This window comes from Moschus berezovskii, chromosome 1 (genome assembly GCF_049115385.1).
Source record: "Moschus berezovskii isolate FMDL1 chromosome 1, NW_MosBer_1.0, whole genome shotgun sequence".
In the NCBI taxonomy this organism is placed as follows: domain Eukaryota; kingdom Metazoa; phylum Chordata; class Mammalia; order Artiodactyla; family Moschidae; genus Moschus; species Moschus berezovskii.
This window is the reverse complement of record NC_142460.1, coordinates 80,553,134-80,571,347: the sequence shown is the minus strand read 5'-3', so window position 1 is coordinate 80,571,347 and position 18,214 is coordinate 80,553,134. Positions and strand designations below refer to the sequence as shown.

At 38.9% G+C, this 18,214-nt stretch overlaps 1 protein-coding gene across 21 annotated transcripts in view; it reads left to right on the top strand.

The window, feature by feature from the left end:
* The window catches only part of ZBTB20 (zinc finger and BTB domain containing 20), an 891,891-nt gene that overhangs the window by 476,734 nt on the left and 396,943 nt on the right, over positions 1–18,214 (top strand). For all 21 annotated transcript variants that reach the window (XM_055429282.2, XM_055429604.2, XM_088837148.1 and 18 more), the window contains one exon: positions 11,115–11,162. The gene's annotated coding sequence lies outside the window, so the exon portion shown is untranslated. The remainder of the gene's footprint in view (positions 1–11,114; positions 11,163–18,214) is intronic.

The following is an 18,214-nucleotide window of genomic DNA, read 5'->3' as shown; positions in this document are numbered from 1 at the left end:
GATTTGTATTAGATGAATGATATCATGGAAGGATGTAGCACATAATATGTTTTCAATAAATGCTAGTTTGCTTCTGGCCTATTGATTTTAACTTCTGTCTGGGACTTCCTCCTCCTAACCCTTCTCACCATTGTGGCTAGCATCATGGTATAGACATTAACCAATGCTAGAGACATAGGAATAAGGCATTTAAAATATAATTGATTATTATAGCTACCCTGGTAATGGGCTTACAAAGAAGGAGATCTAAGGAAACCACCAGGAATTTATGCCTCCTGTAATTGTAATGTTTTCTAGTCAAGAAATAGAAATGGTAGACTTTTTACCAAAGTATTGCGAGAATCTTATTCATATCAATACAGTGTAATGAAATATCTATCCAAGTGATGTACATTAAGCCTTTTGAAATAATAAAACATCCACTTATTGCCCCTCCTTGTACCAGCTTCATATCCTTCTTTCCACAGTGGATGTTACTTACTTTCGCTCACTGTAGATTAGTCTCCTTGATTAGCACCTACTCTTTTTTAGGGAGAGGTGTGCAGCCAGAAAGGGCTTCCTACGTCACACAAGTGGTAAAGAACATGCCTGCCAATGCAGGAAACTTAAGAGATGCGAGTTCGATCCCTGAGTTGAGAAGAACTCTGGAGGAGGAAATGGCAACCCACTCCAGCATTCTTGCCTGGAGAATCCCATGGACAGAGGAGCCTGTTAGGCCACAGTCCATGGGTCACAAAGAGGTGGACACAACTGAAGTGACTGAGCACGAAGGCCTGTGCAGTCAGACTCCAGATGACATTGTTATTGTTCAGTTGCTCAGTCATGTCCAACTCTTTGCAACCCCATGGACTGCAGCATGCCAGGCTTCCCTCAAGTTTGCCCAAGTTCAGGTCCATTGATTTGGTGGTACCATCCAACTGTCTCATTCTCTGTCTCCTCCTTCTCCTCCTGCCCTCTATCTTTCCCAGCATCAGGTCTTTTCCAATGATTTGGCTCTTTGCATCAGGTGGCCAAAGTATTGGAGATGTCATTGAAATGGCTAAATAGTTGTTGTATACATTCTTTGTTAAAGAATAAGCGGGTGGGGAGGGGTACACCTCCCATTCTAAGATATCTAGAACTGCATTTCAGCCTAGAGCCAATCATTTTAACTGAATTGTAAACCCTACAGGAGTTAAACTTTATAAAGGAACAATGACACAATCTAAATGATTCTCGCAGCAATGTCCCTGTTATACAGAGATCTCTTTTTGGGATCTAAGCTCACTTTGAACGTCCTCAGACTTCACTTTCTGTGTAACTGCAGGTTTAGTATGCAGCTCTCTGTCTGTTTTTGGCATTGAGAGTTTGGCCAATGTCATTAAACCACATTGAGTCACTAGGACTTCTCTAGATCTCTTCCTGCTATGCCACAATCAGTCTCAAAATAGTTGTGACTGTGGAATAGAAAGAAAGAAAAGGAAACAGAAAGGTGACCTGATGTGACAGAAAAATGAGTGGTTGTGTCTGGAGATTGTGAGCCTTTGCTCTTTATCTTGAATGAGATTCCTGTAACACAAGGCCCAGTTTCCTCCCCAGCAGTTTGGAGGTCTAGACAGCTGTAACACAAGCAGAGCCTACAGCTGTAGTTTACCCTCAGGTTGTCAGCACCTTGTTTCAGTTTATAAAACATTTAAATGTATACCGAATACCTATTTATTGTATAGTGCTAAATCCAAACCTTTTCATCCTTTAAGATTTCTGAGACTCTCAAAACACATTTAAAAAAAGAAATTATTTTTATGAAGAAGACTAATAAATAAACGTAGAAGCAGATTAAAAGTGAGGAAAAGGGAGGAATTTAAAGCCAGTGTGTGTAAGTCACTCAGTCGCATCTGACTCTTTGTGACCCCATGGATTACAGCTCACCAGGCTCCTCTGTCTGTGGAATTCTCCAGGCAAGAAGACTGGAGTGGGTAGCCATTTCCTTCTCCGGGAGATCTTCCCAACTCAGGAACTGAAGCTGGGGCTCCTGCATTGCAGGCAGATTCTTTACCATCTGAGTCACCGGGTAAAGCCAGGTATAGAGATAAATGAGTGAGAAACAGAGACTCAATCCAAAAGTCTAAAGAATAAGAAGGAAGAGAAAGAGGAGGAAGAGGAAACTCATGCTTAGTCCCAGATGAGTTAACAAGAAGGTAGCCCCACTTTATAGAAAGTACTGTGGCTACCATTGCCAAACACACTTTTAGTTAAATCTTCAACTGGAATATTATACTTGCAACTCTTTCTCTAAAGGTCTTATTCGCCAATTAGCTGAAAGATGGCATTTCTGACTTTCTAATCCAGAAATTTAAAACTCCTGTGTAACCAAGAAAATGGAAATCAGTACATTCTTGGTTGCCCTTCTATTAATTTAAATTTGCATAACCTAATCAAAACTCAAACTGCCTTGCCCTTCAACAAAAAACTATATTTTCCCCCATTACTAAATGGCTACATTCTCTCAGGATTTTTTAAAAGATGAATTATGTTGCTATCCCATGACTTTTCCTTTAGAATGTGTCCATGGAAATTAAAATGGATTTTTCTGTGCCCAAGACTGAAATGAAAAATAATCCAAAGGGATGGTGGAAATGAACATAAAACTTTGCTGAAATTACTAGTATTACAATTTTGTTAAGCTTTGTTTCTAATAAAATGAAACTAAAGTCAACTGGAAGGACTGATGCTAAAGCTGAAACTCCAATACTTTGGCCACCTCATGCGAAGAGTTGACTCACTAGAAAAGACTCTAATGCTGGGAGGGATTGGGGGCAGGAGGAGAAGGGGACGACAGAGAATGAGATGGCTGGATGGCATCACCGACTCAATGGACATGAGTTTGACTGAACTCCAGGAGTTGGTGATGGACAGGGAGGCCTGGCGTGCTGTGATTCATGGGGTCGCAAAGAGTTGGACATGACTGAGCGACTGAACTGAACTGAACTGAAAGTCAACTGATCCCCAAATAACTGACACTTTATCTACATCATTATTTTGTGTCTACAGTCTAAACACAGCCTAAAATTTCCTGTAAATCTTTGGCAAATGTTTTCTGAGGCTTTTCTAGTATACTATTCCTACGTAGCTGTTTCTTCCATAATCATTTTACTGTTTCAACAAGTATTGCTGAACATAGAGAATGTGCCAAGCACTGTGCTAGGTGCTAGGTATGAACTGTGTGCACATGGCTGCCAGCCATTGAATCATCCTTGGAAACTGGAAGGAGTAAGCATCTATTTTTATTTTCTAAGGTGAAATGGGAGAAAAGAGAACATTGGAGGATCAGAAATGTAACCTCAAACTCTTGTTCTTTCCTTTAGGTGACCTCCTGTGATTTTTTTTCTAGTCACCATTTACAAAACACATTCAAGAAGCCTTGCTCTCTAACTGGCTGCTAATAAAGAGAATTTCTATTTCTTTTTATCACTTTAGTGATTGTCCTCAGCCATAGGAGGGCACTCAGATACAGGATGGTCCTGTGCCTAGCAGCACAGTCAACTTCACCCATACTTTCTAGCCTCATCTTTGGGAACTCATTATGTGGCACAAGAAGCATCAGACAGGCTCAGAGGACTGGAGGTGTCTGTAGTCATCCAGATCAAAAGTTAATTTTAGGTGCTCTCCATAAGCATAACATTAGAAATTATTGAAATTTCTCTTACAAGCATCTTCATCAGCTTAGAATCTTTTCTCATTGACTGTTTCTCTTTCATTGCCCTATTTTGGGCTGTTCTGGTTAGTCAAATAATGTGTATATATCTTCTTCCAGGGCTTCCCTGGTAGCTCAGCTGGTAAAGAATTCGCCTGCAATGCGGTAGACCTGGGTTCAATCCTAGGTTGGGAAGATCTCCTGGAGAAGGGAACAGCTACCTACTGCAGTATTCTTGCCTGGAGAATTCCATGGACTGTATAGTCCATGGGGTCTCAGAGTCGGTCAGACACGACTGAGCAACTTTCACTTATACATTCTTCCAAAGTAAAATAGTGACCCATTCAAAGATTGCCATATGCATTCTTCATGTATTTTTAAACGGGAAGGGTAAAATTGAAGATATTTCCCTTTGCCCTGGTGATATCTCTGTGTGTTTTTCAAATGATATTTGCTATTAGGTGAACTAGTTAGACCATAGCATTGGCTAGCACAGGTATGGTTTCCCAAAGGTATCGAGAGAATGACAACAGGAGCATGTGGAGAAGTCTAACAGTGTACAGGAATTGCTTTCAAGTGATTTGACACATTAGTACTTTCAGACACTCTCCTGCCAGTAATCCTAATTAGAAATAAGATCAGAATATTGGGGTCACTAACTCAAATCCGTTTTTCTGAGACCTGAACAATAACTGAAAATCAGAGCTAAAGGTAATAAGAATGAAACTATTCCCGATATTAGAATTGTTTCTCTAACTGGCTCTTACCCTCTCCCCTCTGTTTGGTCCTTCTTTCCTCTCGCTGTTCCTCTCTTTCTCCTTTTTCTTCCCTGCCTTCCAGCTCCTTTCTCTTTAGTGTTCTGAATTCATTAGATGGCATAGTGTAAATCAATAGTAAACGCTAACCGCCTACTCTGTACTCAGTTACGCAACATCGCATAACCGGTACACAGAGACAAAAAGGGAAAAAGCACACACAGCCTTTACATTCAAAAGCTCTTGCATAATTTTACTTTTCCACAGCCAAAAAGAAAAAAAAAGGAAATAACAGATGGGGAAAACTTACAGTTTTTTTTTCCCTTTTTTCAGACTGTTGAGAAGGGAGTTAGCTAACATTCATGACCATTTCTAGTTGCCCTGAGCTGCAGCAAAACATCCCATAATTGTTAGTGCCTTCACTGGCTTTAAAACAAGATTTTGTGACCCTCCATGATGTGGTAAATTTTCCAGGTAACATAAGACTAAAATTATTCTGAGGTGTTTAATGCTGACTTGGTTTTTACTTATTTTGTGAAAAATCAACAACATTTAAAGTAAGACATGAATTTTAAAATAGAAAGGATAAGGAAGACAGCTGTGTGTGTGTATGTGTGTGTTTTCATTTGAAATGTATCCTGATGTAATATTTATGTAAAAAGCTGGTTATATAAACCCTGTCTTTCTCCTGCTTTTTACTTTGGTGGCTGGATAAAGCCCTACAGTCTCTTTCTCATGACAGTGTATTCAAAGCCCAAAGTCTTAATGAAAGAGAAACATCTAGATGCTACAGCAGACACCTAATTCAAACTCCCTACAGAATTCATCCCTTAAACAACAGATCCATTTAAGAACTTGTAGTTTCTGGAATTCTCATTTAAAACTTTCTATCGCAGTATTCCCTGGAACACCTTTGGATCATTGCACTGCCTTTAAGTCTCCAATGTATAATAAAAGTTTGTTGGTTTTTTTTACTTTGTAGTTCTTCACTTCTTTCCTACACCCCCTACTTTTTCACTGGAGTAACTCCCTTCGGAAATTAAAAGATGCTTACTCCTTGGAAGGAAAGTTATGACCAACCTGCTGCTGCTGCTGCTGCTGCTGCTAAGTCACTTCAGTCGTGTCCGACTCTGTGTGACCCCATAGACGGCAGCCCACCAGGCTCCCCTATCCCTGGGATTCTCCAGGCCAACCTAGATAGCATATTAAAAAGCAGAGACATTACTTTGCCAACCAAGGTCCGTCTAGTCAAGGCTATGGTTTTTCCCGTGGTCATGTATGGATGTGAGAGTTGGACTGTGAAGAAAGCTGATCGCCGAAGAATTGATGCTTTTGATCTGTGGTGCTGGAGAAGACTCTTGAGAGTCCCTTGGACTGCAAGGAGATCCAACCAGTCCATTCTAAAGGAGATCAATCCTGGGTATTCATTGGAAGAACTGATGCTAAAGCTGAAACTCCAATACTTTGGCCACCTCATGTGACGAGTTGACTCACTGGAAAAGAGACTGATGCTAGGAAGGATTGGGGGTGGGAGGAGACAGGCACGACAGAGAATGAGATGGCTGGATGGCATCACCGAGTCGATGGACATGAGTTTGAGTGAACTCCGGGAGTTGGTGATGGAAAGGGAGGCCTGGTGTGCTGTGATTCATGGGGTCGCAAAGAGTCGGACACGACTGAGCGACTGAACTGAACTGAACTGAACTGAAACTCCCTTCCCAAATGGGAACATGGTGAGATTCAGTCTTCCTTCCCTGTTACAGTATTTTGTTTCACTTAACTGGCTGATGTCCTCTGGGCATCAGGCGTTTGTCTGATGAGGGAGTTTAGAGGTCTTTGAAGGTTAGTTTTGTTCTCCCCTTTCAGCTTCTGCCTATCACATGGTTTTAAAATAGATACAACATGCTAGTGAGCACAGCATTAGGCACTCTGAGGTTTATGCTAGAGGAAAGATTGGGTATGTAAGGAGTAGTGTGCTAGAAGTTCTGAGAAGTTCCTGAGGGCAATCAGGAAAGGTGAAACCGGGCTGGAGAGAGGATGGATCTGAGTAGGAACTACTGAAGATCCCAAATACATAGATCACTATGTGTTTGGGATCAGTATCATTCCTTTAGATCAGTAAGGCCGTATGGAATTGGTTCATTTGATTTACTAAAGGAAGGAGGTAGATTTTTCTCTACTTTTATAAAAGATTCAGGCTATTTCCTAGTTTGTTTGACTTTCTCTTATATGTTAGCTATTGAATTTTGGATTCCTTTTGTATGGAAAAGCCTGGTGCATAAAGATAAAAATCAAAGCCAGGAGAGTTTTGTCTGGTTTTTCAGGTTTCATTATCTAAATATGTGGTTCACTGTTTTAACAACTGAATGATCGAGATCACTGGGGTTGTGGTATCTCTGTATGTATGATGACATGGGCACATCTTTTGTTGTCTGAATATGAATAATGACGAAGCTAGCATATGTTTTTAAAGTATTTTGTAAATACATTTCCTTTCAGATTTTTTTCCTTGAATGAATATATAGTTCAGACAGATTTGTTTGTGTAAACATAATGAAAATTGGTCACAATATTCTAGTCTTTAAGCAGGATATTCACATATATATTTACACATATATCTTTTCTGTGTCCTTCATATTTTTAATCTTTTTTATTAATGTATAGCTGATCTACAGTGTTATCTTAGTTTCAGTTATACAGCAAAGTGATTTAGTTATATATAATTCTTTTTAAGATTCTTTTCCCTAATAGATTATTATAAAATATTGAGTATAGTTCCCTGTTACTATACAGTAGGTCCTTGTTGGTTATCTAGTTTATATATAGTAATGAGTATATGTTATTCCCCAAATTCTAATTTATCCCTTTCCCCTTTTCCCCTTTGGTAACCATGTTTATTTTCTATGTCTTTGCATCTATTTCCGTTTTGAATATAAACTCATCTGTATCATTTTTTTTTAAGATTCTACATATAAGTGATATCATATGATATTTGTGTTTTTCAGTCTGGCTTACTTCACTTAGTATGATAATCTTTAGGTCTATCTGTGCTGCTGCCAAAGGCAATATTTCATTCTCTTTATGACTGAGTAGTATTTCACTGTATAAATATACCATATCTTTATCCATTCATCTGTCAATGGACATTTAGGTTGTTTCCTTGTCTTGGCTATTGTAAATAGTGCTGCTATGAACATTGGGGTGCATTAATCTTTTTGAATTGTGGTTTTCTCAGTTGTAAGTGAGTGTGGATTCCAATAGGCAGTTTTGTATGTCTATACTTGATTATCAAATTGAATACTGTACCATGTAAAATGTTTCTTTATAATGTAATTTTAACATGATTAATCATCTGTAACCAAACACTTAGTTTTGGTCTACTGTTCTGTATACAGGGAATCATTTAGAATACCCTGATTTTTAAATGGGTATGCTATGCCAAAGTCTTTGACTGTGTGGATCACAGTAAACTGTGGAAAATTCTGAAAGAGATGGGAATACCAGACCACCTGACCTGCCTCTTGAGAAACCTGTATGCAGGTCAGGAAGCAACAGTTAGAACTGGACATGGAACAACAGACTGGTTCCAAATAGGAAAAGGTGTACGTCAAGGTTGTATATTGTCCCCTTGCTTATTTAACTTATATGCAGAGTACATCATGAGGAACGCTGGGCTGGAAGAAGCACAAGCTGGAATCAAGATTGCTGGGAGAAATATCAATAACCTCAGATATGCAGATGACACTACCCTTATGGCAGAAAGTGAAGAGGAACTCAAAAGCCTCTTGATGAAAGTGAAAGAGGAGAGTGAAAAGGTTGGCCTGAAGCTCCACATTCAGAAAACAAAGATCATGGCATCTGGTCCCATCACTTCATGGGAAATAGATGGGAAAACAGTGGAAACAGTGTCAGACTTTATTTTTGGGGGCTCCAAAATCACTGCGGATGCTGATTGCAGCCATGAAATTAAAAGATGCCTTCTCCTTGGAAGGAAAGTTATGACCAACCTTGATAGTATATTAAAAAGCAGAGACATTACTTTGCCAACCAAGGTCCGTCTAGTCAAGGCTATGGTTTTTCCCGTGGTCATGTATGGATGTGAGAGTTGGACTGTGAAGAAAGCTGATTGCCGAAGAATTGATGCTTTTGAACTGTGGTGCTGGAGAAGACTCTTGAGAGTCCCTTGGACTGCAAGATCCAACCAGTCCATTCTAAAGGAGATCAGTCCTGGGTGTTCATTGGAAGGACTGATGCTAAAGCTGAAACTCCAATACTTTGGCCACCTCATGCGAAGAGTTGACTCACTGGAAAAGACTCTGATGCTGGGAAAGGTTGGGGGCGGGAGGAGAAGGGGACGACCGAAAATGAGATGGCTGGATGGCATCACCGACTCTGTGGACATGAGTTTGAGTGAACTCCGGGGGTTGGTGATGGACAGGGAGGCCTGGTGTGCTGTGATTCATGGGGTCGCGGAGAGTCGGACACAACTGAGTGACTGGACTAAACTGAACTGAACTGAACTGATGCTTGAATTTAAAAGAAACCTTATTCCTCTATAGAGGAGCATTTTCTTGATTGTCAAAAATATTTGGAGCTCTCTGATTATCAAAAGCGTAGGGAAAATGTCTTTGAGTAAAACATCTTTGGACTTTTTCCTGCCTCAGTTTATCAGAATAACTTTCAATTCCCTCTCAGTTGATTTTTGCACTCTCTGAAACATATTTAGGGCAGAATTGATCTTTCAATGCCCCATGAATTCCAGCTGCTTTTGAACAGCACTCTTTTTTGGTTGTAACCAAGGCCCTGGGAACCTGTAAGCTACTTCTAGTTTTTCTTCTGCAGTATGAGATCCAGGCCTAGGAAGGGTTGACAAGCTTAAACTTTCTATTTCCAGGCATACAGGAAGATAGGGCAAGACTTAAACTTCTTCTAATTTTTCAGAAGTCCTTCACAGCTCCTTAAACCTGGCTTCTCTTTGCTATTGGCAGTAGTAATAGATATTTTTAAATGTTGCAACAAGAACCTCAGTCACTAACTTACTCTTTCAACAAGAATCACTCTAGTCGTGCCCAGCACACAGTAGCTGCTTTAGGTATATTTTACCATGTTTTGGTGAGCTTCAGTGACTGTCCCCTCTTAGGGCTTATGCAAGTAAGCAGTGAATGAAGTGAAGTCGCTCAGTCATGTCTGACTCTTTGCGACCCCATGGACTGTAGCCTACCAGGCTTCTCAGTCCATGGGATTTTCCAGGCAAGAGTACTGGAGTGGGTTACCATTTCCTTCTCCAAGCAGTAAGCCATGATAGTAATAAAGGGGTCAGATGAGATCAAATACAGTGCTCTTCAAACTTCAGTCAGGGGTGACCACCCCATTTTATAAGAAAGCACTTATTATCCTGTCTCTTTTTTAAAAAAATAACAAATTGCAGAAAGAAATTTTATATCTTTCCTGGAGGTCCTTTTTAATGGTCAGTGATGCCCAGACCATTGGATCATTTAACAAACATAATTTGAGCAAGGTACTTTAGGGATCCTTATTGAGTTTCATGTGCAGATGTGTTAGGGCCATATGATTATGGGTCTCAAATATACTCCTCTTACACTCTGCCACAGGGTCTTTGGAATCTTGATTTTACTCATTTTCCTTAGGCAATTATTTTTTAGGCTTCTTTTATTTATATAAGTTGTAGGATGATAACAAGTTTTATACAAAATTCTTCTTTTATAATGTTTCATTATCTTTAGCTACAGTAACTCCTGATCTTTCTAAATCAATTTTGGCTTAAGTTATCATTGTGGTTATTTTCAGGGCTTCATTCTGATGGTGATATTGAGGGTAGGAGGTAATCTCTGGTAAAACCGTCTATGGCATCTCCATTATAAAAGCAGTGGAAAGACCTCCATGTGGAATTGTTGATAGACTTGCTGCTTGTTAGGAAAGCAATTTTTACAATGCAGATTATATAATATTTGGGGATTTTGTTGCTCCACAGTAGAAGCTTTTTAAATGTTAATTTGGGGGTTGTTTTGTTGCTCTGTGACTTAGCATAAAAGGTTTTGGTTTTAAAAGGTTTCAGTTCTCTCATTCCAGTTGTCTTACAGGACTTGGAATATAATGCTATACATTTATTTATACTCATGAAAGAGGATAAGGCCAGTAACTCACAACTCATGAAACCAGGGGTAAATAATCCATAGCTTGTTCCACCACTCTTGCCACAATATTTATATCCAGAACACAAGTAACAAACAACCCCAAACAAGAAGAAACCAGTTTGTTTTTATTTACAAAATGTTTAATCAAAAGTACAGTGAAGTTCAAATGGAGCTGCAAATCCTGGTGGTTCACAATGGTTTGATTTATTTTTTTAAACAGACCATGGATAATTAACCATAAAACATAACTTTCTCAACACAAGTTACAGTGAATTACAGAAATAGGCAGCAAGTCATTCACAACTGGTTGCAACTGGTTAGAGCCTTAAAGTTAAAACACACAGGCAAATACAAAAGCCCTTCCTCAGGGTGCAGTTGTATTTTCATTCCCAAAGGGGAGCAACCTTTATTTTTATATAGTGTCAGTATGTCAGTGTCCTGAGTGAGAAGTAAATGTGTTATTTTCTACGATTGCCGTGCTGTCATACATTTTACCAATACCTAGCACTAATGGTATTCTTTTCATTTCAGAATGCTTCACCATCACTAACTGGATATTCCTCGTGACGTTGCTGTCTGGTAAGCAACTTTTCATCATCTCTAAACGGCGGCCCAAAATATTGAAGTGCACAGAAGTCAAGTATATTTCTCCCAACCTCAGAAAGAAATAGACCTAAAGCTGTGGCGAGTCCACCACCTCAAATGCTAAATTTGAACAGAAAGTATTTTGACATTGGTGAAGGGTACCTGTTCCATTTCCTATTTATTCATTTGAAATACCATCATTTAGAATGATAAGAAACATGATCTTAAGAACCTATCATCACAGAGTTCAGCAAACGGTCTACACTGATTTTGCTGCACGGGGGAGGAAGTTTTCAAAGGACTTGCTTGAAAAACTCTCTAGAGATAATATATGTCTATTTCCAAAGGAGTCCCCTGAGTGGACAAAGAAGGTGATTTGGTGAAGCTGAGCGTGGAACACTGGGTGTTTTTGCCTTATGCAGACAAAATTCTCCAAATATATTTTATGATGTTTTGAATTACCTGCTATTATTTGATGATATGCTACAAATGTGAAATGCATTTGCTTCCTGTGAATCAATGATTGGTCCTGTGTATACCCACAAACACAAGGGACATGAACAACCCTCACCACTACCACCCACATTACCAGTTAAGAGGATCAACATCAAGGCTGCAAGGGAACCTAGGTTTGAAACAAGGTCAATGTGTCTTGTGGTGAGAATTTGTAGTTTTAAAATTCAGAGTTTCAAGAATTCTTGAGAGTTCAGTGGCTGGGAGGAGGGTGCAGGTCTGGACTGAGGGAATACAAGACAGAACCTGAAAGAGTTGAGTGTACTAGAGATTAGCCTGCATAGAAATGTACTGGCAGTTATACCAGAGAGGAAAGAGTGACTTGCCTGGCATCTGAATATATTCTGCCTGGCCCCGGCCAGGCCTATTTTGTTTTGAACATCATATTCTCCAAAATTTTAGCACCTATCCTCTTGACTTCTGTTTATATGAATGTGCATAAGATAAGGAAAATAATCTCTTGGGTAATAAAGATAGCTTTCTAGCAGAGACTTTCACATCTATTGCACATAATCTACAGATGTCACTGTATTTTTGTTTCTAGTTCTATTGTAAATCTATCTTTACAATAGATAGGCCTCTGTGCCTGTGTACATTACTCCAGTCTATCCTCAGAATATTTAAAGAGCCTCAAGTCAGTTTCCCATAGCTAGACCACCTGCTATACACCGAGATCCACAAGGATGAATGCTTCATTTTTGTTTCTAGTTCTATTATACATCTGTCTGTCTCTCTGAAGGTACCCATCTTGCCGGTGAAGGGCACAAGCCTTTAGGTTGTAACTCCCTACTCTCACTTCAAACTTTGCTTGTTATGCTGCCCGAAAAGAAACTCATATCAGTGTGAATGTTTAGAACTCAAGGGAGAGGCTCATTGGGTAACTTTAGTCATTCCCTTTGCATTCATTGTGAAATGATCTCATCACAAAATGGCCTGAATTTCACACTTTTTCTGGCTTGCAAAGAAACCAGTTTCTCTCCTGTTTCTATCCAACACACAGAAAACTCTTTATGTTTCTATGATCAGATAAAATCTGATGGGTGTATTTCACATCTAGGTATGAAGATTTAAACCATCAGGGCAATGCTGGGTGATTGTAGATTTTCTGTTTTAGTAAATGAAAAGCTCCTTCGGAAAGGAGAGCACATCTTATCCACTAATGAATAAATATTTATTTTCATTTTAAAATGATACATGCTTATTAAAAATAATTTGAAAAAACACATTGGAGTAAAATGAAGAAAAATTAAAGTAATTATTTCTGTAATTTAAATCCAACCATTAATAACCATTTGATATATTTCTTTACTTTCATTTTCCCCTGAGGATATATTTTTTAAAACGTGCTGTAATCATACTTTCCATATAATTTTATGTCCTGCTTTCAAAATTTAACCTAAGAATTCTACGTGTAATTACATAGTCCTTATAACCATCATTTTAAATAAATATATACTGTTTCTGAAGAATAGCTTATTTCACCTAGATGTCCAAGAGTATTTTCTTATTTTGTTTCCATAATCTTATATATAAAAAGTAAATGAATCAGTCAATAAATTATGAGTAAATGAAAGTTCAAATCAATAGAAATTTTTTAATTGTTTATTATGAAAAATTTTAAATACATGAGTGTAGGCAGATCGCTACCATGAATCCCATGAATTCATGACCCAGCTTGCACAGTGACTAAAACCATGGCCTATTGTTTTCCTGTGCTACCTCCATGTTTTTCTGAAGCAAACCCCAGTCATTATAGCGTTTAGCCCATCAATATTTCAGGCCCATTAGAACCTTCTACATTTTAATGTTAAAAACGTTCAGATCATTATATAGAGGAGTATTTTTCTTCTGAGTATTACTGTCATATTTCCTGAAATGCAAACATTGATCATAAACTCTCAGACATGTGTTTCATAACCTTTTTATGCACATCTGTAAGCCAAAGGACAATTTAGTTGACTACAGAGATATTTTACAAGTTTGGCTAGGTTTCTTGGATGAGTTTTTTGGGGGTTTTTTGGGGGAGGTTTTTCCTTTGATTCAAACTTAGGATGATGATTTGCATGCCAGATCAATACCACATTAACTACACTCATCACTGGATATAGTCTGTGCTGTAAATAATTCCATATTTGAGGTGAAAGGAAACATAACCCTCTAACTACTGAGAAGTCCAGCATGGCTGCACCCAACACATCCTAGATAAATATGGCGAGCCTACTTAAACCAAACGTAACACCGGATTTAAACATTTATAGGTATTTTTTGTTTGTTTTAATTGGCCAAAACAAAAGGCTTCTTCCCAAGGGTTCACTTAAGAAGTCTGAAAATGGAGGAATTATACATTAATAGTCTGAATAATTTTTCAAAAAAAAGTACTATGTCTGGGAAAGTGGGCATAGAGGGAAATGGTACGTTGCAGAACAAGGGGTACTCATTGCCTCTGTGCCTGTGTGTATTACTCTAGTTTATCCTCAGAATATTTAAAGAGCCTCAGGTCAGTTTCCTGTATCTAGACCACCTCCTGTACACCCAAATCCACAAGGATGAATGCTTCATGCAACTAGACTGTCTGCAGAGGACCAGAAGTGGAGGTTTTATCCTGCCTGGCTGTCTTTGACCTGCAGGTCAGTGACTGTTCCAACAGGTGTATTCCACTCATCAGAGATTCAGGATGTGAGTAACTGCATACCATCCTGCATCAGTATAAACTGGATTTATGTGTTACTCAGGTCTGTTTAATCTTAGGAGCACATTTTCCATTGGCCTCGAAAGTGAGTAGCTGGAATATTGATGTGTCTTAACCCTTAGAGGAAAAAAAAAAAAGAGTTCTTCCACTGCACTAAATCTAGAAAGATATGAGGGTTTTCAGTATGGACACATACAAAATATTTTTGAACAAAGTTGGTGGAGGAAAGCACATGGAAAAAAAAAGAAACAGAAGAAATAACATAAGCAATAAACTGTCTCAAGCAAACAGCATCTGTAAAAATTGCTAGACTGGATGGTGTCAACAATACGAACTATTTTTTTTTTCCATCCCATGTCTTTTTCCCCTCAGTCTTCTGATCATTTCTGTTTTTCTTTATCCTGGCCTGGCATTACCATCATTATAATGTCCTCAAAAGGTCAGGAATGTATCTGACAGCTTGGCATTGAAGCAGGCATTCCAGGAAAAGATAGGTAGGATCTAGCTACTATACTGTTTTAAAGCTACTGCTATTTCACCATAATCCAAAACACCCATATTTGGAAAGAGTTAACTTTTCATCATTATTTTAAGATTGATATTGCCAACACAACAACTGAAATAAAGGCATAAGTTTTCACTTTTTCCTGCATTCTCTCTTACATATGGTGTTGGATTATGTAGCTCATGTCATATAAACCTAGAATATAAACTGGGTTTTAAAGAGCAGAGGAAGTTTACCCATAGTTCTTTCTAGCTAAAGCATTATTCATTATGCCCAAGTGAACATTAAGTGTCTCATCACAATAACAGATACTATTATTATTACTACGATGCTTAATGATAGTGTTTGATTCTTGGTGTGTGTGTGTGGCATTTTCTTATGCTTGGCCTTGGGGTCTGGTGTTTATTCAATTCTTACAGTTGCTATAAAACAACCCTTCTTCAAATAAAGTAGTATTCCTTTTCTCTACGTCCTTCCCTGTAGTATAGTTCAAAATCATTGTTGGATGATTCTACTTAAATAGGGTGGGAAATTTTTTGCAAATGCCCCCATCAAGCCAAGACTTTAATTTAGACTTAAATACAGATAGTTACAAAAGGAAAAAAAAATGTTTTGTTCATACTATCAGACCCATCTTTCAAGAAGTTGGCATGTTTTTTGAATAAATTTTATTAGATACATAACATACAATCGTGCACAATTAACACAAGGATGGGAATTACAGCATGCTTTTACTGAGATAACTTTGGTGATTCTCCCTTACATGGAGGGGTGAGAGAAGGATGAAGACTCCATTCAAGGCAAAGATATTTAAGGAGATGACTTTGCAGCCAGCTCAGTTCTTTTACATTGGAAATGCTGAGAAGTCTTCATTGTTTTATCCTTCACTAGAGATTACTCAAAATCTGTGATATATAGAACTTCCTTTGAGATGGTCTGCTTTTGAGGGAACTACTCCATTAGCAAACCATGCTGGGCTCCATAGGGAATTGATTCTATTTATTTTATTCTACTCTATGAAATATTCTTAAGATGCCATTGATGTATACTTTTTAATCAAAAGTGATTTGTTTTTTGAGTTTTTGATGGACATTCTATGAATCATCCAACCCTGGTGGCTCAGACAGTAAAGAATCTGCCTGCAAAAATTGCCGGTGACCCTGGTTCGATCCCTGGGTTGGGAAGATCCCCTGGAGAAGGAAATGGCAACCCACTCCAGTATTCTTGCCTGGATAATCCCATGGACAGAGGAGCCTGGTGGATGACAGTGCTTGGAGTCACAAAGAGTCGGACTTGACTGAGTGACTGACGCTTTCACTATGAATCAACCTAATGTATTTGTGGTGTGGAGATCTATAACCACTGAATGCTAACTTTAAAGACTTTTATAATTACTTACTTAAAGACACATTCGCTTTTAACTCTTTCTCTCTCTTTATCCACAAACAAGTTGATTGGATAATCATATCTGTTTATTGTTGTTGTACACAATGCACATAAAACAGGAAAGAGGAAAGGCTATTTGTAAGAGGTAATTACAATGGCAAAATTGTACTTTCTTTAATTGTTCTCATTTTCTAATGCCTGATTACATCAAGACCTACACTCTAAGAAGTATATTTCAGTTTTGCTAAGAAAATGACATAGGAGAAAGATAAATCCAGTTCTATAAAGTGATGTCAAGCACAAGTTGGCACAACTACAGTTATCAGTAGTTCATTCAAACTCTATTCCTCCACTCTGGTGGGACTTTGATTTCTGCCCATCCTTTAAGAAGGAACCAGAGCAAGGAAGAAGCAGACTTTTTTGGAAACTCTGGGAGGTCTGATCTTCTATGAGGACATGATCGTTCCAGTGGATTCTTAGGAGCCTGAGTTATTTCTGGGATGGCTTATCCAGCCCTTCGTGGAATCAGAACTCATACCATTTTCTGTAAATTAAGTTAAAAACCCAGAGGTTAAGTGAATCTTTACAACTGTCTCCTGATCACCCTTTCAACAAACTTTTGTTGATGCTTACTATGTGACAGGTACATGTGAACCCATTTCTTTTTTTTTTTAACCTTCCTAACTCTTTATACTTTTTCACTTATGCAAGGAGAAAATTCCTTTGAGTTTGTAAGAGCCTGTGCATATCTGAGTATAGCCAAAGATTCAGTCTCTTCCAGGAACTCAGGTTGTCACCCAGTGAGCCTGCCTTTGTCTTTTCTCCTAGTTCTGCCTGTGGCGCCTGTCACTAGCAGTCAAATAAGGACAATTTTACCATTCTCTCCTGCTGCTCTAATTTTTTTTTTTTTTTTTACTGCTGGTACATGAATTTGTTATTCTTTATAATTCCCTTTGAAGTTGGAAATCCAAGGGGAATCTAAAACCAACCAGATGTTTCTGCTGCTTGGGAAGGAAGAGAGTAAGGATTAAGTTTAACAAAAACTTGGTCTCTAGGAAAAAAAATCATTTCAGCTGGAAATCATCATGAAGTGCATTCATTTGCCTCATATCGGTCAATATACATTTACTAGTTCTTTATAGACAATATCACCTATCAATTTTCTCTGGGAGCAAAATCATAAATTCTGTGAACAAAGGAATTCGGGTGGTGGTTTGCTCAAGCCTGTTTCCCTTTTGGAGTTTTAGTTCTGTTGCCCTATGCATTTCCTTCACCTGCTTTGTGAGTGTTTTCTGTTATCTTTGTCATTGTCTTTGTTATTATTGAAGGATCATATCATGTCCCACCAGGCTAGGAGGCCAATTCTGCAAACTTTTCCAAGAGGGTGAGGTCAATGCAGCCTGTGGTGAGGGAGGGAAGGAAAGATTTGCCAAAGTGCTTAGGCTTTATGGAGAACTTCATCCTCTTTGCTGCTGCTGCTGCTGCTAAGTCGCGTCAGTTGTGTCCAACTCTGTGTGACCCCATTGACGGCAGCCCACCAGGCTTCCCCGTCCCTGGGATTCTCCAGACAAGAACACTGGAGTGGGTTGCCATTTCCTTCTCCAGCCTTTTTCAGTTCAGTTCAGTCGCTCAGTCGTGTCCGACTCTTTGCGACCCCATGAACCACAGCACGCCAGGCCTCCCTGTCCATCACCAACTCCCGGAGTTCACTCAAACTCATGTCCATCGAGTCGGTGATGCCATCCAGCCATCTCATTCTCTGTCATCCCCGTCTCCTCCCACCCCCAATCCCTCCTAGCATCAGACTCTTTTCCAGTGAGTCAACTCGTCGCATGAGGTGGCCAAAGTACTGGAGTTTCAGCTTTAGCATCAGTCCTTCCAATGAACACCCAGGATCGATCTCCTTTAGAATGGACTGGTTGGATCTCCTTGCAGTCCAAGGAACTCTCAAGA